Source organism: Cervus elaphus, chromosome 12, assembly GCF_910594005.1.
Source record: "Cervus elaphus chromosome 12, mCerEla1.1, whole genome shotgun sequence".
Taxonomy (NCBI): domain Eukaryota; kingdom Metazoa; phylum Chordata; class Mammalia; order Artiodactyla; family Cervidae; genus Cervus; species Cervus elaphus.
The window spans coordinates 49,232,276-49,255,066 of record NC_057826.1 but is presented as its reverse complement, the minus strand read 5'-3'; the positions used below and the strand labels follow the sequence as shown (position 1 = coordinate 49,255,066).

The following is a 22,791-nucleotide window of genomic DNA, read 5'->3' as shown; positions in this document are numbered from 1 at the left end:
GCTTTACTGAAACTTAGTGAAGGACTAAAATACAACCTCACCAGGAAATACTCGCCTCCTCAGTGGGTATCATCCAAATCTGGGTCCAGGAAGACACTTTCTGTCACTTCCTGCTCACTAGGATAGGTCAAAGGTCAGCCTCTAGAGTGTGACAAAGCTTGCCAGTAGTCTTCTTGTGCTAAGAGGGACCTGTCCCACCTCATGTCTACTAGGCCATTAGCTTTTAGTGATCAAAAGCTATTTTTTTTTTGCCAACAAAACAAGAAAATACATATCTCACCTGAAAAATATGAAGCAATCCCCCATCCCTCCTTTTAGAACATTTTGCATTCATAGCCAAAGGGAGATTTATAGCCTTTTCAACATTCTATAATCTATTACCTTTCCTCTTAAAAATAATATAGCGTGGACGTAAGGATCTGAGTGATGTTACTGATAGCAGGCGTTGGGGTTGAGCTAATGTATAACTTAATCCATCTCCTAAAGACCAGGGAGAGGGTTGACATGGGGCCCCTTTCAGAAGGTGCTGGAACCTCCTTTATTCCTCATTCTATTGAGGCACTGGAGTGAAGGACAGGGACAGGATGGTTCTCTGTGTGTAATTCCTGGGACATAAGTGTGACCCAGATTGTACTGGGAAGAGCTTGGAAATGGGGAATCTTTGGTTTCTGAGTTTTTGCTCTGATGGAAAGCTGGTCTAAAAGCTGAAAGCATCTAAGACAGAGGGTTTAGACTAGGTGGAAAAACCTCACATTTGACTTATTCTTTGAAAGATGTCATCCCAGATGTTACAACTTGGAGGAAAGAGCCCGGGATGAGGACAATCTCTGCTATATGATAACAACGACATACACATGGATTAGTGTATATAAAATACAAAGGACAGTTGGAGTGGTTCTCATTGTTTTCCTTCATTAGCCTAGGTTATGCTTTAATCACACCAAGTGGAGGATGTGGTAGAGAGCTTCAGCTGTTGTTTTAAAGATAGCAAATGTCTGTCTTGCCCAGAGAAGTCCATTTCCAAACTTCAAAGGTCGGTGTTTGAACTTTACATTGACTTAGTTCTTCCTGACAACCCCATTTAAAATTTTATTCTTCTTTTAAGAGGCATGGCATGAGATACACAGGTGCAAGTTTTTCTCCAGAATTTTCCCTGTCTCTGTAGTATTAAAAATCTGAAATAGGTGATTATTATTATTATTTTTTAAAGCTCTCCAGCTACTGGGAACAGCAAGGACTTTTGCCATTTAATTTTGGTTACTATCATGATAATTTTTGTTACTAGCTCATGAAAATGTATTTCTTAGTCCTCCAGTTACAGATGCTCCTGATCAGAAAAAGCATAAGTTTATAAGTTCCCTGTGCTCTAGTAGCGTATAATTTAAGAGCAACAACATGGCATGTACACAGAGAGATGTGGAGACAATACCCAAAGAACCAGCATCAGTGGCAGGATGGAGACATGGGCTTTGGTCCAGGAAGGAGAGGAAAAGGAATTGTGTGAGTTATGGAGGCAGATAGGTGTTTAGGTGCAAGATAAAATCCCCATCTTATGCGCAGTTTGGTCAAATTTATGTGGAGAAAATGACCAAGCCAGTGTGTTAAGACCTTTTGATTACCAAACAAAATTATCTGGCTAGTTTGGTAAGTAAAGATAATAACAATAAGGTGACTGATCACAAAATAACAAGGCCTTAGTCAAAGAAAGGTAAGAGAAGACAGCTTTGATGGTCTCATCTACCACGTGTGGGAAGGGGATAGTCCAGTGCACCTCTAGGTTGTGTTGTGTTCAAATATCCTGTAATATTGCTTGTATGTGGAATCTAGAAAAATGATACATACGAGCTTATTTGCAAAGCAGAGATAGAGACCCAGACATAGAGAACAGATTTTTGGATACCAAGGGGGGGAAAAGGGGTGGGATAAATTGGGAGATTGGGATTGACATATATACACTATTGATACTATGCATAAAATAACTGAGAACCTGAGGTCCTATTGTGTAACACAGGGAAATCTACTTGGTGCTCTCCGGAGACCTAAATGGGAAGGAGATCCAAAAAAGAGGGGATATATGTATATGCATAACTGATTTACTTTGAGTACAGCCGAGGCTAACACAGCGTTGTGAAGCAACTATATTCCAATAAAAATTAAAACAAAACAAAACAAAAAACTCTGGTTGCCTTGTAGGCATTCCCGCTATCCATGGATAAGCCTGAAAAAGGATTAGAATTGGCCACGCTCTGAAGCCCGAGGCTGCTCAGCGCATCTGGTGATGAGCCTCTGGGGTCCTTTGATAGGATTCAGATGCTGAGAAAAGAGGTGTCACGCCTGGGTGTCACCTCTGCTGGAGACTCGTTTCCACCTAGCTCTGTGCCCTTGGGTGTGCCACTTGACCTCCTTGGTTTCTGTTTCCTTATTAGTAAAGTGAGTGAGTTGAACTAGATATTCTCCAGGATCCCTTCTAATTTTCCAATTTTATGAATCTGGTGTACTTGAAAAAAAATGTATCCTTCAGTTGGGAAAACTGCAATGGTGAAGCCCTAAAAAAACAGAGGATCTCTTGTTTTTTTCAATTTGTTCTGCTTTTGTGAACATGGAGGGGAAAACTTTGCAAACTAGTGCTTGGGGGAGAAAAGAGAAAGAAGACACTCCTCTGAGGCTAAGAGGTGGGGGCAGATCCCCTGCATGGACAGCAGTTCTTCAGGCCCACGGAGCCGGGGTGTGAGGCGGGTGTGGGCGTATGCGGGGTGGGGGTGTGTGGGGTGGGGTGGGGGCAGGGGGTAGGGGGAATCCGTGGTTGTGATGCTTGTGCTCCTGCAGTCTTCCCAGGACAGGGGGATTGCTCCAAGGCTCTACTGCACCCCTCCCCAGCCCCTCCCTCCAGGGAACCTCTGGGCTGCCTCAGGGCAAATGTGCCCTGTCCATGCTATGGCTTCAGGTTTATCTCAGTGCTGGAGGGCTGCCTGCTTCTTGCACGTCTGCCTGGAAACCTCATTTTTTCCCCATGATTATCAAAGCAATACACACCACTTCAGAAGAGTAGGAAGGTACAGAAAAGTGTTAAGAAGCATGAGAACAAAATCAGCTATAATCCTGCCACCCAGAGCTATTTGCATTAAGTGCCTTTTCTTCAAATGTTTTTTTTTTTCCTTAACACAAGTGCACAGATTTTGTAGCCTGCTTTTTTTCTGCTCAACCTCATGGCATGTTTCCATGTCATTAAGTATATCTGGGCCTACTTCATCTCCCACTGCTCCCCAGTGCTGACCCTCTTCTCTTGGTAGTCCTGACCAGGTCAGGGCATTCCAATCTCCGTTCTTTCGCTCATGCAATAGAATGAAAGGTAGCCACCCTCCATTCATTTTCAGTCCTGTAGTTCTTTAGGGTGCTATATTCTCCATGAAGCCTTCCAGGACACCCTGGAGGGCCCTGAATGTTCCTCCATCCCTGATACCCCTCCCCTTCCCTGGGCTTTGGACTGTGCCTCTGGTCCTTCACATGTGCTACTCTGAACAGTAACACCTCTTTTTATGTGAATGCCCCTTAGCCAGTATTGTGATGGGAAATATCTAACAACTGAGTCACTGGAAAAAATTTATGTGTATATATACATATATAATTTGTTATATAATTTTTTATCATCAAAGATACTCATTATACAATTTGAAAATAATATAATGTAAAACATCCAATACTCTTTATTGTAAACTTCGCATAATTAATTGATTCTTACAGAACGTTCTTGTCAATATTCACTGAGCTTTTATATTGCTAGCAAACCCATGGTTGAAAATGATGAACATGGATAATTCAGATATGAGTGTTAGTTGATATTGTCACATACATGGAGTAGGACAAAAATTAAACAATGAAGACCTGTTTCAGAACTTCAGGTATTCAACAATGACATAGGCTACTTCTTTGCTGTATCAGATACTGTATCAGATAGTTGTTTTAGAATCCTGAAAGAACATTTCCTCAATTTTTAGTGCTATTTACAATTTGAACAACGACAGATACAATATACTTTTAAGTTTAATCTACATAGTTAAAAACATTTTCTCCGTGCCTTTCTTAAGTCTAGACCAGGGACCTGCAGTTATGGCCTGTCAAATCCAGCCCACCACATTTTTTGTAAATAAAGTTTTATTAGAACACAACCATGTTCATTGATTTATTGTCTGTAGCTGTGTTCAAGCTATAATAGCAGAATTGTGTAGTTGCAATAGAGATTGCATTACCTACAAAGGGGAAAATATTTACTACCTGGCCCTAACAGAAAAGGTCTGCTGGCCTTTGCTGTACATAGTCAGCAAAACAATTAACCAAACCCTGATTAATTATATTCATCTTATGTTTATGTATTTATTTACGTAAAATACATATGTAGTGTTTGCCAGTTCCCATGTGTGAATACAGCCATCACGGTTTCTATTTAGTTACCAGTGCGATGTTACTAATGAGTTGAGAAGACATACAGTTTAGCACATCATTATATAATATTTCCATCATAAATCTCAATAACCTTAAGAACAGAGATAATATTAAAATGCAGTAAAATAATTAAGAGCGGAGGAATGTGAGTATATACTATTGTTCTTTTTTAAAAAAATTTTTCTTGCAGCATAGTTGATATATAATGTTGTATTTATCTTTACTGTACATCAAAGTGATTCAGTACTACTGTTGTTCTTAACATAATTTAAGGTTTTATGACTTAATATTAAAATAATGGCTGTGCTTAGCAATAATCTCACAGAATTCTTGAAAATAAAATAGCTGCTTCTATCGAGGGTAAGGGCTTTGATCTTTGGTGGGGAAATATGATCCCAGCCCATCTGGGTGGCTCGTCACTGAACCTCAGCCTTGGGGGAAGTTGTGCCCAAGACGAGGGCATGTGAGGGTCTCATGTTCACCATAAGTCATTACTTACTTAAACTTGAATGAAAGGAGCCTCTTGTGTGTGTAGTAGGGGCTCCAACACCATCTGTTGATTAGAAAATTGCCATGCACTCTGCCATTGCAAGGAGTTTAGCCATGAACCTCCAACCACCATGTGAGGAGATGAGTCATTTTGGACAGGGCCATCCAGAAGGACAGATGGTACCCTGACCCTGTATGACCTGGGCTGGGTGTTCAATGAGGCCAGAGCATAGGGTCTGGCCAGTCAGTGCTGTCAGCTGCTGCCTAGCTTTTTACTTTAGAAGTCCCAACTTACATCCCCTTCCCTGCCCCCTTCCTAACCCCAGAAAAGCAGGAGGGGCTGGCTGACTAAAGCCAACTACAGGTTCCCTGGGGTTATGTGGCCTTGGGCTGGGAAGACAACCCTTAGGACTCACTGATGTGAAACATTTGTATTTTTTCTAAGGAAACAGCATGCCCTAAACTCTCTACTGTCAGCTGCTCAGTGGCTTTGAAAGCAAGCATTTTTCTGCTTAGTTGCTTTGAGTTTGTTTAGAGCTGCAAAACAAGTGTTGCTGAGGTATATGCATGAAACAGTAGGGAGGGGACAGGTGTCTAGGAGCTGCAGGGCTGCTCTTCTTCCACTGTTGTGACCAGGCATGTGACGCTGGGCTTGTGACTTAACCCCTCCAGCCAGCTTCTTTTAGGTTAAATACCTCACAGTCTCACTGTGTGGTCAACTCAGATAATACCTGTGATCTGTAGCCTGCTAGGCTCCTCTGTCCCCGGAATTCTCCAGGCAAGAATACTGGAATGGGCAGCCATTTCCTTCTCTAGGAGATCTTCCCAACCCGGGGATGGAACCCAAGTCCCCAGCATTGCAGGCGAATTCTTTACCATTTGAGCCACCATGCAAGCCCAGTACTTGTGCAAACACGTAGCAAATAGCAAAGAGGACAGTGAACAGGACCAGCAATGGAACCTTGCTGGAAACACCAGGTGCTAAGTAACCCATATTCTCTAAAGAGAGTCAGCAATTAAGGCCAGATTTTCCCTAACTCGGGGGCTCCCAAGAAGTGGCCCACCTATCATTACTGCCCTCCCCTGGCTCCATGTAGGGAGATAGGCAGGAGAAGGGAGGTAGGAGTTTGTGGGAGGATAATTTACTTCTTCCCCTTGCACTGTGACTTTCACCTTAAGATCAAGTTGGGGGCATCTATCAGAATCATGTCTGGAGGTGACAGGGTGCAGGGCCTTTAGGAGGCAGCAGTAGTCACACTGCTCAGGCCGGATGCTTGCTGGGGTGTTGAGACCCTTGGCCCTATTGGATGGAGAGAGTTTTGGGGTCTCTGTGTCAACACAGAGATCATGCCTGCTTCAGCTATCTGAAGACAGGCAGTTCAGCCAAGGGACGGAAGCACCTGGAATGTGGTGTGTCTGAGGGGGATCCTAAGCTCGGTTCCCTTTGGCACTTAGAGGGTAAGTAAGAAGATGCTGGCAGTTTCTGAGGCTCTGTATGGGAGGATAGAGTGGGAGGGGCATGGACCACTGGAGAAGCCAAAGGGGGCCGTAGCTGTCCTTCTTGGTGACAGACCAGCTGGGCTCACACTGCCAGGACCCTCAAAGCCACACACACATCCTCAAAGCCAAGGCCACCAGCGGCAGATGGGCCCAGACTGGACCTGAGTGAGGCCAGACAGCCAATGAGCACTTAGAATCTCTGTGTCCCCCACTGGTACCTCATTAAGCTTCCCCAGAGAAGGTAGGCCCTGCAAAGGGAGGGGGGAGCAACTTCAGTACCAGGCCTGCTCCCCCACCCCACCCCATGTTGCCCCAGTGAGAAAATGATAGAAAGAATACAACTATCCCCTCCCCACTGCAAAGCCCACTTCCTTGCTGAATCTAACTCCTAAAGGAAGAAAGGAAGAATGTCAAAAAAATCAGATGATGAGATTGAGGCTTTAGAATAAAGTGAGACAAAAAAACAGACTTAATAATAGAACTGACCAAATGTTAGGAAATCTACTCAAGATGCTACTAAGAAATGAAAAAGTATGACTTTACATGGTCAAAGGCAGGTATGGGAGCAATATAAAACCATTTCACATTTGTATTCCTCTAAATTCAGACTGAACAATAAATCTATAACATAAAGCCTTAGTTTTTATAGTAGGTGGTCCCTTTGAACTTGGTGAATTGAATCAAACACATGTATAGAGCTTTGATTCTTAAACTTTAGCACACATCAGAATTGCCTGAGGGCTTGATAAAATAGTTGACTCCACACCCAGTTTCTGATTTAGTAGGTCTGGGGTGGGATTGAGAATTTGCATTTCTAGCAAGGTCCTGGGTGATGTTAATGTTACTAGTCTGGGACTATAATCTGAGAATCACTATGGTATGGATTAGAGCATCACTGAAGTGTGTATTTAACACAGCTTTGAAAATAGGCTCCTGAACTTCCGAAGAAGCCAATAAAAATGTTGATTTTATTTATTTCACCCATTTACTTTCCCTGGAGGAAGCAAGGCTTGACAGTTGCATTAGGGCTCCATTGTATGAAAGAATGAATTGAAAATCCATCGCTCCACAAACAGCTGAGTCTGTGAGGTCATCCAGGATCTTGCCCATGTTCACGCACCAGCTCTGCCATGGAGATGAGCTGCTACAACACAACTTTGAGCAGGGGCGCAATGTGCATGGTCAGGGGTGAGTGAGGAACAGAGAAGTCGTTCTGCTTGCCCCTGAGGAAGCAGGAGTCATCCTTGCCTCCCCCAACATCCTCATGATTCACAGCCAGTCCTCTGTGGTCAGGCCGACATCTCCCCATCAGAAGACGCGCCCTCTCATGTGAATGCCGCTCAGTCAGGTTTGGGTAGAGCTGGGATGTGCATGCTAAGTGCTCCAGTCCTGTCCGACTCTTTGCAACCCCATGGACTGTAGCCCTCCAGGCTCCTCTGTCCATGGGATCCTCCAGGCAAGAAGACTGGAGTGGGTTGCCATGTCCTCCTCCAGGGGAATGTTTCTGACTCAGCGATAGACCCCATGTCTCTTGTGTCCCCTGCATTGGCAGGTGGGTTCTTTACCACTAGTGCCACCTAGGAAGACCAAGTTATGGGTAGAGCTGATCCCACCCAAAGGGTGGGCATGCTTCCTAAACCACACCAATTGGCAAGCCCATCCTCCTGGCCATGGTTGTTTATTCAGAGGTGAGTCCCTAGACAAGCAGACTCCTTCCTGGAATGTCTGCCAGAGGCATGTGATAAATAGTATAATCTCTCTGGAATTTTAAGCTCTAAGGCGTGATGGGGGTTTCTCTGGTGGCTGAGACATAAAGAATCTGCCTGCAAGGCAGGAGACCTGGGTTTGATCACTGGGTCGGAAGATCCCATGGAGAAGGAATGGCAACCCACTCCACTATTCTTGCTTGGAGAATCTCATGGGCAGAGGATCCGGGGGGGAGGGGGGGGGAGCGGGCTACAGTCCATGGGATCACATAGAATCAGACACAAGTGAGTGACTAACACTATACTACTAAGGAGTGATGGGACTCTTAAGTGCCATCAGGGAGTGGGGGAAAGTGAGAAAAAGAGAGGGAGAAAGAGACAGAATTGATAGACACTGTATTTTTATTATAGGCATAGATCCAACTGTGCTTGAAGCTTGTATTTTGGCCATTCCTTTTATGTGAGTAAATAAATTCCCTTTTTTGCTTAATTTGAGTTGGATTGTGTTCTTATGACCAAAAGTCCAAACTAATATAGTCAAGAGCTTCTCCATCTTTGGCTGCAAAAGATGTAATCAATCTGATTTCAATCAATTTGGCCATCTGTTGATGTCCATATATAGAGTCTTCTCTTGTGTTGTTGGAAGAGAGTGTTTGCTATGACCAGTGCACTCTCTTGGCAGAACTCTATTAGCCTTTACCCTGCTTCATTCTGTAATCCAAGGCCAAATTTGCCTGTTACTCCAGGTGTTTCTTGACTTCCTACTTTTGCATACCAGTCCCCTATAATAAAAAGGACATCTTTTTGGGTGTTAGTTCTAAAAGGTCTTATAGGTCTTCATAGAACCATTCAACTTCAGCTTCTTCAGCATTACTGGTCAGGGCACAGACTTGGATTACCATGATATTGAATGGTTTGCCTTGGAAACGAACAGAGATCATTCTCTCATTGCAGAGATTGCATCCAAGTACTGCATTTTGGACTCTTTTGTTGACCATGATGGCTACTCCATTTCTTCCAAGGGATTCTTGCCCACAGTGGTAGATATAATGGTCATTCCAGTCCATTTTAGTTCACTGATTCCTCTTTCAGTGTTCTATCTTTTTGCCTTTTCAATAGCTTATTAATGGAAATTGACCTTCAACTGAAGATTTCATAGAAAGGGATTTAAATTCTACATTGCCCAGCAAAACTTAATAAAACTTCTTCTCCAGATGTTGTTATTCTTTCCACAGAGTGATCAACATTGCCAGTGCATCTGCCCCACCCATGTCCTGCAGTGCTTCTCATTCTGTTCTAAGGAAGTTCTTTAGGTTGGCTCCAGGGTCAACATCAGCATCACCTTGCTCCAAAAGAAAGGTGCAGTGACCCCACAGGAGACTGACTCAGACTTGACAGGAGTGTCCAGGAGTCTCTTGCAGAGGTGTGGGTCAGCAGTGGCCTGCTGCAGGCTGTAGGCACTGAGTGTAGCAGTGTGTGCATGGAACCTTTTGAAGGAGGTCGCCATTATCTTCATTACTTCCACCATAGTTTGGCCTCAGGTCAAACAACAGGAAGGGAACACAGCCCCGCCCATCAACAGAAAATTGGATTAAAGATTGACTGAGCAGGGCCCCGCCCATCAGAACAAGACCCAGTTTCCCCCTCAGTCAGTCTCTCCCATCAGGAAGCTTCCATAGGCTTCTTTTTTTTTTTTTTTTTTTAAATTTTTTATTAGTTGGAGGCTGATTACTTCACAACATTTCAGTGGGTTTTGTCATACATTGATATGAATCAGCCATAGATTTACACGTATTCCCCATCCCGATTCCCCCTCCCACCTCCCTCTCCACCCGATTCCTCTGGGTCTTCCCAGTGCACCAGGCCCGAGCACTTGTCTCATGCATCCCACCTGGGCTGGGGATCTGTTTCACCATAGATAGTATACATGCTGTTCTTTTGAAATATCCCACCCTCACATTCTCCCACATAGTTCAATAGTCTGTTCTGTATTTCTGTGTCTCTTTTTCTGTTTTGCATATAGGGTTATCGTTACCATCTTTCTAAATTCCATATATATGCGTTAGTATGCTGTAATGTTCTTTATCTTTCTGGCTTACTTCACTCTGTATAAGGGGCTCCAGTTTCATCCATCTCATTAGGACTGGTTCAAATGAATTCTTTTTAATGGCTGAGTAATATTCCATGGTGTATATGTACCACAGCTTCCTTATCCATTCATCTGCTGATGGGCATCTAGGTTGCTTCCATGTCCTGGCTATTATAAACAGTGCTGCAATGAACATTGGGGTGCATGTGTCTCTTTCAGATCTGGTTTCCTCAGTGTGTATGCCCAGGAGTGGGATTGCTGGGTCATATGGCAGTTCTATTTCCAGTTTTTTAAGAAATCTCCACACTGTTTTCCATAGTGGCTGTACTAGTTTGCATTCCCACCAACAGTGTAAGAGGGTTCCCTTTTCTCCACACCCTCTCCAGCATTTATTGCTTGTAGACTTTTGGATAGCAGCCATCCTGACTAGTGTGTAATGGTACCTCATTGTGGTTTTGATTTGCATTTCTCTAATAATGAGTGATGTTGAGCATCTTTTCATGTGTTTGTTAGCCATCTGTATGTCTTCTTTGGAGAAATGTCTGTTTAGTTCTTTGGCCCATTTTTGAATTGGGTCATTTATTTTTCTGGAATTGAGCTTCAGGAGTTGCTTGTATATTTTTGAGATTAATCCTTTGTCTGTTTCTTCATTTGCTATTATTTTCTCCCAATCTGAGGGCTGTCTTTTCACCTTACTTATAGTTTCCTTTGTAGTGCAAAAGCTTTTAAGTTTCATTAGGTCCCATTTGTTTAGTTTTGCTTTTATTTCCAATATTCTGGGAGGTGGGTCATAGAGGATCTTGCTGTGATTTATGTCAGAGAGTGTTTTGCCTTTCCATAGGCTTCTTATCCTTCTCCATCAGAGGGCATACAGAATGAAAACCACAATCACAGAAAACTAACCAATCTGATCATATGGACCAAAGCCTTGTCTAACTCAATGAAACTATGAGCCATGCCATGTATGGCCACACAAAACGGATGGGTCATGGTGGAGAGGTCTGACAGAATGTGGTCCACTGGAGAAGGGAATGGCAAACCACTTCAGTATTCTTGCTTTGAAAACCCCATGAACAGTATGAAAAGGCAAAAGGATAGGACACTGAAAGATGAACTCCCCAGGTCAGTAGGTGCCCATTATGCTACTGGAGATCAGTGGAGAAATAACTCCAGAAAGAATGAAGAGGTGGAGCCAAAGCAAAAGCAACACCCAGTTGTGGATGTGACTGGTGATAGAAGCAAGGTCCAATTCTGTGAAGAGCAATATTGCATAGGAACCTAGAATGTTAGGTCCATGAATCAAGGCAAATTGGAAGTGGTCAAACAGGACATGGCAAGAGTGACCACTGACATTTTAGGAATCAGTGAACTAAAATGGACTGGAATGGGTGAATTTAACTCAGATGACCATTATAACTACTACCCTGGGCAAGAATCCCTTAGAAGAAATGGAGTAGCAATCATAGTCAACAAGAGAGTCCGAAATGCAGTACTTGGATGCAGTCTTAAAAATGACAGAATGATCTCTGTTTGTTTCCAAGGCAAACCACCCATTATCACAGTAATCCAGGTCTATGCCCCAATCAGTAACACTGAAGAAGCTGAAGTTGAATGGTTCTATGAAGACCTACAAGACCTTCTAGAACTAACAGCCAAAAAAGATGTCTTTTTCATTATAGGGGACTGGAATGCAAAAGTAGGAAGTCAAGAAACACCTGGAGTAACAGGCACATTTGGCCTTGGAGTACAGAATGAAGCAGGGAAAAGGCTAATAGAGTTCTGCCAGGAGAGTGCACTGGTCATAGCAAACACCCTCTTCCAACAACACAAGAGAAGACTCTATATATGGACATCAACAGATGGCCAACACTGAAATCAGATTGATTATATCTTTTGCAGCCAAAGATGGAGAAGCTCTATACAATCAGCAAAATCAAGGCTGGGAGCTGCCTGTGGCTCAGATCATGAACCCCTTATTGCCAAATTCAGACTTAAATTGAAGAAAGGAGGGAAAACCACTAGACCATTCAGGTATGACCTATATCAAATCCCTTACCATTATACAGTAGAAGTGATAAATAGATTCAAGTTATTAGATCTGATAGACAGAGTGCCTGAAGAACTATGGATGGAGGTTCACGACATTGTACAGGAGGTGGTGATAAAAACCATTCCCAAGAAAAAGAAATGCAAAAAGGCAAAATGGTTGTCTGAGGAGGCCTTACAAATAGCTGAGAAAAGAAGAGAAGCTGAAGGCAAAGGAGAATAGATATATCCATTTGAATGTAGAATTCCAAAGAATAGTAAGGAGTGCTAAGAAAACCTTCCTCAGTGATCAGTGCAAAGAAATAGAAGAAAACAATAGAATGGGAAAGACTAGAGATCTCTTCAAGACAATTAGAGATCCCAAGGGAACATTTCATGCAAAGATGGGCTCAATAAAGGACAGAAATGGTATGGACCTAGCAGAAGCAGAAGATACTAAGAAGAGGTGGCAAGAATACACGGGAGAACTATTTTACAAAAGAGATCTTCACAACCCAGATAACCACGATGGTGTAATCACTCACCTAGAGCCAGACATCCTGGAACTCGAAGTCAAGTGGGCCTTGGAAAGCATCACTATGAACAAAGCTAGTGGAGGTGATGAAATTCCAGTTGAGCTATTTCAAATCCTAAAAGATGATGCTGTGAAGAAAGTACTTCACTCAATATGTCAGCAAATTTGGAAAACTCAGCAGTGGCCACAGGACTGGAAAAGGCCAGTTTTCATTCCAGTCCCAAAGAAAGGCAATGCCAAAGAATGCTCAAAACTACTGCACAATTGCATTCATCTCACACGCTAGCAAAGTAAGGCTCAAAATTCTCTCAGTCAGGCTTCAACAGTACATGAACCGTGAACTTCCAGATGTTCAAGCTGGACTTAGAAAAGGCAGAGGAACCAGAGATCAAATTGCAGCATCCGTGGGATCATCGAAAAAGCAAGAGAGTTCAAGAAAAACATCTACTTCTGCTTTATTGACTATGCCAAAGCCTTTGACTGTGTGGATCACAACAAACTGTGGACATTTCTTAAAGAGATGGTAATATCAGACCACCTTACCTGCCTCCTGAGAAATTTGTATGCAGGTCAAGAAGTAACAGTTAGAATTGGACATAGAACAACAGACTGGTTCCACATTGGGTAAGGAGTACATCAAGGCTGTATATTGTCACCCTGCTTATTTAACTTATATGCAGAGTACATCATGAGAAATGCTGGGCTGGATGAAGCACAAGCTGGAATCAAGATTGCTGGGAGAAACATCAATAACCTCAGATATGTAGATGACACCACCCTTATGGCAGACAGTGAAGAACTAAAGAGCCTCTTGATGAAAGTGAAAGAGGAGAGAGAAAAAGTTGGCTTAAAGCTCAACATTCAGAAAACAAAAATCATGGCATCCGGTCCCATCACTTCATAACAAGTAGATGGGAAAACAGTGGAAACAGTGGCTGACTTTATTTTTTTGGGCTCCAAAATCACTGCAGATGGTGAAATTAAAAGCCATGAAATTAAAAGACACTTGCTCCTTGGAAAAAAGTTATGACCAGCCTAGACAGCACATTACAAAGCAGAGATATTACTTTGCCAACAAAAGTCCGTCTAGTCAAAGCTATGGTTTTTCCAGTAGTCATGTATATATGTGAGAGTTGAACTATAAAGAAAGCTGAGCACAGAGGAATCGATGCTTTTGAACTGTGGTGTTGGAGAAGACTCTTGAGATTCCCTTGGACTGCAAGGAGATCCAACCAGTCAGTCCTAAAGGAAATCAGTCCTGAATATTCGTTGGAAGGACTGATGTTGAAGCTGAAACTCCAACACTTTGGCCACCTGATGCGAAGAGCTGACTCATTGGAAAAGACCCTGATGCTGCGAAAGATTGAAGGCAGGAGGAGAAGGTGATGACAGAGGATGAGATGGTTGGATGGCATCACCGACTCAATGGACATAAGTTCGAGTAAAGTCTGGGAGTTGGTGATGGACAGGGAAGCCTGGCGTGTTGCAGTCCATGGGGTCGCAAAGAATAGGATACGACTGAGCAACTTAATTGAACTGGAATCTCATTAGAAATGCAAAGTTCTGGGCCCTACCCTTGGCCTACTGAACCAAGAATTCTGGAGTGGAGCCCAGAAATCTCTGTTAACAAACCTTTCTGGCCTTTCTGATGCTGGCTCATGTTTGAGAACCAATGTCAATATCACTGATCTAAGTGACTCAGCTCCTGTATCAGTATCCACACCCTGCCCAGCCACACCAAAGGCCAGACGTGTCAACGAGGGGACTCCTCCTATTGCCCCTCAAGCAAGCTCCTTGGTAACCTCAGATTGTGTCTAGTGGCTTCGGTCCATAAAGTAGGGGCACTTCGTTACTAAGGTACTTTCTCCCTATTGTCACACTGGCATCTGGACTGAGACACCCTCTTGTGTCTGTCTCAGAGTCTCAAATACATGAGAGTATCCATGGGGTTGAGGGTGGGGGGAATGGGGCTTATGCCACCAGGCAAAACAGCATGAAGCGGAATAAAAATGTCTCCAAGGGAAGAAACAAATGCAGCAACCTGAGTGGATTATAAAGCCATAGTCATCTTTCAAAGTAAATAGCAATCAGTCCCGAGGACCTAGGAGGCTTTCAAATAATGGTCAACATGTGTTGATATTGACAGTGACCCATAAATCTCAATTTCTTTGGGAGAAACTGTTGGGCGGCATTTTAACTCCAAGTCATTGAATGAAAAGGAGCAAGATTTACCTCTGCCGTGAATCTGAGTGGAGCATCCTTGGAAATACTACCCAACAGACACGGAGTTAAGCGCTAATTGATGGCCTCCAACATGCTTCATAACACTCCATTACCCAGATGGGGAGTGTGACAGCTGAAATGTGGACCAGCTGAGCCTGGGGTGAGCGGCCGTCTAAGAAGGACAAAGGGCCGTGGGGCTGCCGCTGCTGTCTGAGCCGCCCGCAGAGTGACTTATCACTGCCACCCCTCCATCAGAGCTCACACTGCCCTCACCGGTGCGTTGGGGCACTTTGGACCCTGCAAGGCCCTTTCTCGATGTTTCTTTTACTTTGCTCCTCAGCGGTTTTCTCATTATGTGTGGCCAGTCCCAAGCCTGGCGTCTGTCCTCTGGGGGAGTCAAGAGGCCTTTTCTCAACTCTCCAGTTTCTTGTGACTGAGAGCAAGGCTAACTGGCTCCTACTCTCTGTTCTGCCGTTTAAAGAAGGCATTTTATTTTTTATTATTATTTAAAAATATTTTTTTACATTGGAGTATAGCCGGTCAACAAGGTTGTAGTAGTTTCAGGTGCACAAGGAAGGGACTGAGCCATACATATACATGTTTCTATTCTCCCTCAAACTCCTGTCCTATCCAGCCTGCCGCATAACATTGAGCAGAGTTTCCTGGGCAGTACAGTAGGCCCTGGTTGGTTATCCATTTCAAATACAGCAGTGTGTACATGTCGATTTCAAACTCCCTAAATGTCTCCTCCCCTAATTCTTCCCCCTAAAGAAGGCATTGTAGTTACCATTTATTTCCTACTTGTTGGACACTCTGCTAAGTGGTTTTGCATATATTATTTCATTTGAGCCTTAATAATTCTGTGATGACTTTTTGTAAGCCTCAGTTTCTTCATCTTTAAAATGGGGATGATTTTAAATGTGCTCTCACCTCATAGGGCTGCTGGGGAATGAAGCCCTGGCAGGTGGGGAAGCTGCCCACTCAGGCCTGCCTGTCCCCACCCATGCTGACTAGTTGCTATCCTCCACATCCCTGGACCACACTGCTGTGTGGAGGGTGGTCATCTCATCACCTTGGCATCCCCAGCCCTCAGCACAGCATCTGGCGCAGTTGTGCTCATAAACACAGTGAAATTAGGAAGGAAAGCAGGAAGACTGCAGAGTGAACCCCAGAAACTCCCAGTCCTGAGCTAAGAAGTTGCGGTTGGGGGGCCCCAAGTGGGGATATACCAAAGAGACATTCACCCTGACTTGAGGGTGAAGGGAAGACCAGAAGACCTTTTGTCAGAGAGAAAAGAAATTAAAGAGCTTCCAATTTTGAGTCCAGGTGAGGGCAGTGATTTATCCAAAGTTCAGGCTATAATTCATGGCTGAAGTTTACTAGTGTAGGCTGCATTTGATCCACTGCATGAGGAAATATATTACCTGAAACAGACAGAGACCCAAGGCAAGGCACCCTCGAGGCACCCGCTGGGTCCTAACTCCCGTCTCTGGTGGTCACTTAGTGTCTCTTGCCTGCTGCCACCACACTTTCTTTCCCCAGGGGCTACCGAGCAATGCTTTAAGGGCACTCCCTGCCCTTCTATCTGAGCACTTAGTGAGAAGTGCGTGAAGACCAGGTGTAACACAGGTCTTGGAGTCAGGGAGACCTCAGCTCAGATCTCACAGTATCCTTTCACTGGCTTGGATAAGACAGACTGAACGAACCCCAGTCTCTTCACAACCAAAATGAGAACAACAATATACACTGTATAGAGTAGAGGTTGTAAGAATTAAGGCCTAAACGTAGTAATGAGGCAGATCCAGCTGGATTTGAGGCAAAGAACTGCCTCAGTTTGTCCACCTTTGTCCATCTTTGATTTCTTCACATTTTCTGGTACAACCAGTGCTGGCACATTGCCTTATATCTAGTTGTTGTTTAGTCGCTAAGTTGTGTCTGACTTTTTGTGATCCCATGGACTGTAGTCCACCAGACTCCTCTGTCCATGGGATTTTCCAGGCAAGAATACTGGAGTGGGTTGCCATTTCCTTCTCCAGGGGATCTTCCCAACCCAGGGATCGAATCCATGTCTCAAGCTTGGCAGGCAGATTCTTTACCTCTGAACCACCAGGGAAGCTCTTACATGTAGAAGTAGGTGCTAATTACTAGTTCATCAAGTAACAGAGGAGCTATTTTGTGTTCTTCAGAACTTTGCTTCTCAAAGTGTGTTTTGGGGACCAGCCACATTGGAACGACCCAAACACTTGTTAGAAACACAAGATCTTGGAGCCCATCCCAGATGTACTGAAACAAAGCATTCATTTTATCAGGCTCCTCAGGTGATTCATGTGCGCATTAAAGTTTGAGAAACTCTGTTTTAAAAAGTGCCATCTGAAGTTGCCTGCATGCAAAGTCACTTCATTCCTGTCTTACTTTTTGCAACCCAATACACTGTAGCTTGCCAGGCTCCTCTGTCCATGGGATTCTGGAGGTAAGAAGACTGGCATGGGTTGCCATTTCCTCTTCCAGGGGGTCTTCCCAACCCAGGAATCAAACCCATGTCTCTTACATATCCTGCATTGGCAGGCAGATTCTTTACCACTAGTGCCACTTCGGAAGCCACATCTGAGGCTGAGGGAAGCTTAAAACCCCTATGAAGTTCGTGAGCATTGTAGGGAATTTATAGGCCAGACAACAACACACCCTTTTCCCACCCTTACTGGTCTGAAAGTGGGTTCCCTGAAAACCTAAAGGACTTACATCACTTCTGTGAGATCCATTGTGGGGACAGAGTCAGCTTCTCTGTGCATGTGTGTTTTCCAGAGTAGACTGTGGTCTGGAGAGTATTTCCATACAGCAAATGGATAGCTGCATCGTAGTACAGCCTCTCCCCATGAGTCCCAAGTGACTTCAGAGTCCCCATGCTTTTAGAGGGGGAAGTAGAGCAAGGCCTGGACATCCTGCTCCTCTGGGTGTTTTTTCCGTTATTACCAGCAGGGATCTGGAATTTGCCAGATGAAATGACTTAAAACTCATTTACTTAAAAAAAAAAAAAAGTGTATGTTGGTTAGTTCTTTGTTGAAGAGGGATTTACTCAAAGGTCACTTGTCACATGCCTACGCCATGCCAGCTTCTGTGAGTCCTGGGGATACAATGGGGTCCTGGGGATACCTTGTCCCCACTTTTGAGGTGTTCCTAGTCCAGTAGGGAGAGAGAGATGAGGCAGGTAATGTAAGAACAAGAGAGGGTCACTGGAGGTCTGAGAGACTGGGCTCAAATATATATGTGGGAAAGAAAGAGAACAGAGACTTATAGATATTCATTTTCATATATATACATATAGCGAGAGATAGAGACAGAAATCAAATGGTTCTGTGTCACACACACATATAAATATGCATAGAGAGAGAATAAATATGCTAATGTGTTATTGAATCTATCTGGAGGGAGTACAGTCATTCTTTGTGCTCTTCTTTCAATTTTTTCTATACTGGGATACTTTGGTAATAAAAAGTGGGGGAAGCAATGGGAGTATTCAGTGAATCAGATGAGCATTATAATGGAGGACGACTTGTAAAGAGTTATGTTCTTACAAATGTTGTTTTATGGCCAGCCATGCAGAGTTGCATTACATAGTTTCACATACATAAATGACCCATTTCATCCTCAGAACCCTGTTGGGTCTCTAATACCAACCCCACTCACTATTGAAAAGCAGAGGCCTAGAGACTATGGCGATTTGCTCGAGGCCACCTGCAGTAAGTGATGTAGCCAGGACGGAGATGAGGTTTTTAGACTCCAGATCCAGGTCTCTTTTACCCAGTCTCTCTCACGATCTGTGGTTCATTTCCCCAAAGAGAAGCTGTGGTGTTTATCTTCCCAATCCTGCTCTGTCCTCTGGCTGGGGATCATCCTCTCCTCCTTCGGAGTCTGTGGGGCCTGAAGGGAGAAAGCAGACACCTGGGAGAGGATGGCAGCCATCCCTGACTGAGGCCAGGGTGAGTCTAGGCAGTGGCCTGACTGGGGACAGTTTGCCTGTGTGGGGAAAATCGCCTCCCCAAGCCAGAGAGAGGCCAGGGGGACTCACAGCGAGCATCTCCCTTGAGGATGGTGCCGAGCCAGAGGGTGAATTTTATCACTCACTCCCACCAGGAGCCAGATAAACGGCTCCTTCTTGGTCTCCAGCCAGTTATTGCTCCTGCTGCCAGAAACTCTTAATCACGCCATTGGAAAGGGCGGAGTCCCCTCCCCCCACAAGCTGCCAGCTGGCTCCTGTGCACCTCAGCTAGCCGTAGCTTTCTGCACCACCAGTAGCAGAAGCCCCCTGTTTGGGCCTGGTTTGGAGGGTATAGACTTACACTTACTTTCCAGTCTCAGGTGTATTTATAAGCTTCTTTTTCTAACCCTAAAGTGCCACCACCCCCGGGGGATTGCTGAAGCTCAGACAGAACAATGATGGCCCCAGGGTTCCCCATGCCTCGCCTAGGGCCTAGGTCAGAGCAGGATGTTCTAAGTGCTTGCTGGATGTCCTAACCGTCTCTATGTCAGAATGGGGGTAGGAAGCTAGGGTCTTCAAAGAAGTAATTAAGTTAAAATGAGGTCTTTAGAGAGGGCCCTACTCCAGTGTGACTCGTGTTCTTAAAAGATTAGAACAAGACACGTTCTGAGGGAAGATCACGTGACAATAGACCGCCATCTGCAAGCCAAGCAGAGACACCCCAGGAGAAACTAGCCTTGCTGATACCTTGACCTCTGACTTCTAACATCCAGGACTGCAAGAAAATAAATTTCTGTTGTTTGAACCACCAGTCTGTGGTCTTGTGTTATGGCAGCCCCAGCAAAGGAACATACTGAAGAATTTTGGATGTGGTCGAGTCCTAACACGAGATCCGCACAGAGCTCGTGTGTGGCTACATCTGTGAGTAGATACAGGCCCAGGCACCGAGGGTGGACATCACTGCTTGAATTGATCATCTGGATGTCTCCAGGTGTGAGTGGATAGGTGGATCCGCACCCTCCCTTCTGGGTCTTCTCTCCAACTCTTCCTGCTTTTGAAACAGGAGGGAAGGAGGCAGGGTACAAACTTTGAAAGAATGACGCCCCAGGACATGACATAAACTGCTTAGAACAAAATAGGTCCAAGATGGTGGACAAGTCAACTTTCACTAGAGTTTCAGTCTCAGTGTTTTCTTGGGCTCCAAAATCACTGTGGATGGTGAGGGCACCAGTGAAATTAAAAGATGCTTGCTCCTTGGAAGAAAAGCTATGACAAACCTAGACAGCATATGATAAAACAGAGACATCACTTTGCCAACAAAGGTCTGTAAAGTCAAAGCTATGGTTTTCTCAGTAGTCTTGTACAGATGTGAGAGTTGAACCATAAAGAAGGCTGAGCGCCAAAGAATTGATGCTTTTGAACTGTGGTGCTGGAGAAGACTCTTGAGAGTCCCTTGGACAGCAAGGAGATCCAACCTGTCAGTCCTAAAGGAAATCAACTCTGAATATTCATCGAAAGGACTGATGCTGAAGCTCCAGTACTTTGGCCACTTAATGTGAAGAGCCGACTCACTGGAAAAGATGCTGATGCTGGGAAAGATTGAAGGCAGGAGGAGAAGAGGGTGACAGAGGATGAGATGGTTGGATGACATCACTGACTCAATGGACATGAGTTTGAGCAAACTCCAGGAGACAGTGAAGAACAGGGAAGCCTGGAGTGCTGCAGTCCATGGGGTGGCAAAGTGTTAGACACGACTTAGCAAGTAAACAACAAAAATATGATCATTGAAACACATCAGCAAGCTAAGTGGCACACTTATCATTGCCATGACAGTTCTGAGGCCAATCATCAAAGGTCAAAAAGTGGGTGGTCACCCAGTTCCTTGAATCCTTGCCCCTTCCCTGAAATATTAATAGTTGGAATACTCCTCCTACTCATTAGCCTATGAAACTCAGCCCATAAAAACTAAACACACCCTATTCCAAGGCTGCTCTCATTTTCTGAGACAGTCAAAACTCTGTGGAGTGTGTTTCTCTTTAAATAAATCAACTTCTTATCTATCAGTTTGCCTCTCACTGAATTCTTTCTGTGATGAGACATCAAGAACCTGAGTTTCATTAATTCCTGAGACCAGGTGTGAGACTGAGTTCAAGTCAAAATGTGAGTTACACGGTTTCACTTTGACATCACTTATTCTGATCATAAATCTCAGGGACAGGAGCCCCTCTATGTGGCTGAAGGAGGTGGCCAGGCCACGACAACCACACACCAAGAGGACGTAGTCATGGAACAGTGGCAAAACCTCACAGAAGGAGACTTCTCAGGTGCTGTTTTGCTGATGTCACCAAGCTCTCTGTGGAGGGTCCCGCTCAGCTTGTGAAAATAACTCTGTTCCTCGAGCATTCTTGGGTGAAGAAAAAAAATATTTTAACCTTTTCACAGCATCCTTGGTTGCCTTAAATTGGCCCAGAATTTTCAGGTTTGATGTCATGAGGCCTCTTCTTTTTTTTTGTCTGCTTGGATTTGTCCTTACACCTTGTTTCTGAGCTTGACTTTGGGGAACCAGTGGCTGTGATGGAAGCTGAGATACAAGGGGAACAGGACTTTGTCCAGGGGTGGGTTTTCTCCTGGGCCATTGAGAGGTAGACATCAGTCACAATGGGTAAGATGAGTGCAAACTTCTAGTTAGAAGGGGCCAGGCCCAGAGAAGCTCAGAGTATGTCTGAGGCTCCCCTGACATTGAGTAACATTCAAAGTGGCAAACCTCTGAAAGTAAATGTACCCATGTGGGCTCTGAAGGGAGCCAGCATCACCAGAAATAAGCACCAGTGAGAATCCCAGGGATCCTGGAGCTGTGCTTGCTGCTTCATGCCTCTGAACCACAGTTTTCCCTGAAAAGTAGTGACGATGATACTTATCTCCAGGAAGGTTGCATGGATAAAGGAAAACAAATAGACAAAGTATTTGGCACATTTAAAAGTTCTCAAAATTAGTAGTTACTCTTATTTCATATAGGCTTTACCTGGTGGCTCAGAGATAAAGAATCTGCCTGCAGTGTAGGAGACCAGGGTTTGATCCCTGGGTCGGGAAGATCCCCTGGAGAAGGGAATGGCAACCCAGTCCAGTATTTTTGCCTGGAGAATCCCATGGACAGAGGATCCTGGAAGGTTATGGTCCATAGGGTTGCAAAGAGTCAGACATGACTGAGCAACTAAACACATTATTTCATAGACCTTGTTTCTACTCAAAACAATGTAAGCATCAAATGTATATTTTTCATTGTTATTACTCAAACCAAAAATGAATGCGTGTCTGGACCAGTATAAAACAGCCTTGGGAATGGAAAGGTCTAATGGTTATTTACTGCTTGGCTTGCTCTTACAGAACTGCACCTTTGTCCCCCTGGTGTTTGGGAATCTTTGAATGGCTCAAGGCAACTGCGTTGCACTAGGGTTAAGGCAGGGTCAATGTTTCATGTTTAAAGTGGATAGAACTTCGTGTTTATATTTCTCTTTGCCGTTAATGGTTAAATAGCTGACAGCTGATGAGGTAGGTGTTGAAGGTCTCAGGGCACCACGATGCCTCTTGATGAGCCCTGGTGACACTCAGGCTGTCAGTGCTGGAAGGGCCAGTACTGGTGAGGGACTGTAGACTCAGGAGGTGAAGGCAGCCACCCAAGGCTGTTTGGCTAGGGCGGAGGTATCAAGAGATGTCAATGACATTACCTGGGTTACTGGGTAAGTGAGAAAATGAAAAAAACACAACAGCAACAAAAATCAGCCTTGCTGGCAGCCAGACCACGATGTTC

General features: G+C 44.4%; 1 protein-coding gene and 1 long non-coding RNA gene across 6 annotated transcripts in view; both read right to left on the bottom strand.

Annotated features, from left to right (window-relative positions):
- LIPC (lipase C, hepatic type) overlaps positions 1 to 22,791 on the bottom strand; it is a 181,688-nt gene that overhangs the window by 126,438 nt on the left and 32,459 nt on the right. The gene's annotated exons all lie outside the window — the stretch shown is intronic.
- On the bottom strand, positions 12,082 to 22,372 carry LOC122705189. Its single transcript, XR_006344053.1, has 3 exons — positions 21,000 to 22,372; positions 19,267 to 19,271; positions 12,082 to 12,093 (listed from the first exon to the last, which is right to left on the bottom strand). It is a non-coding gene; the product is annotated as an uncharacterized LOC122705189 (long non-coding RNA).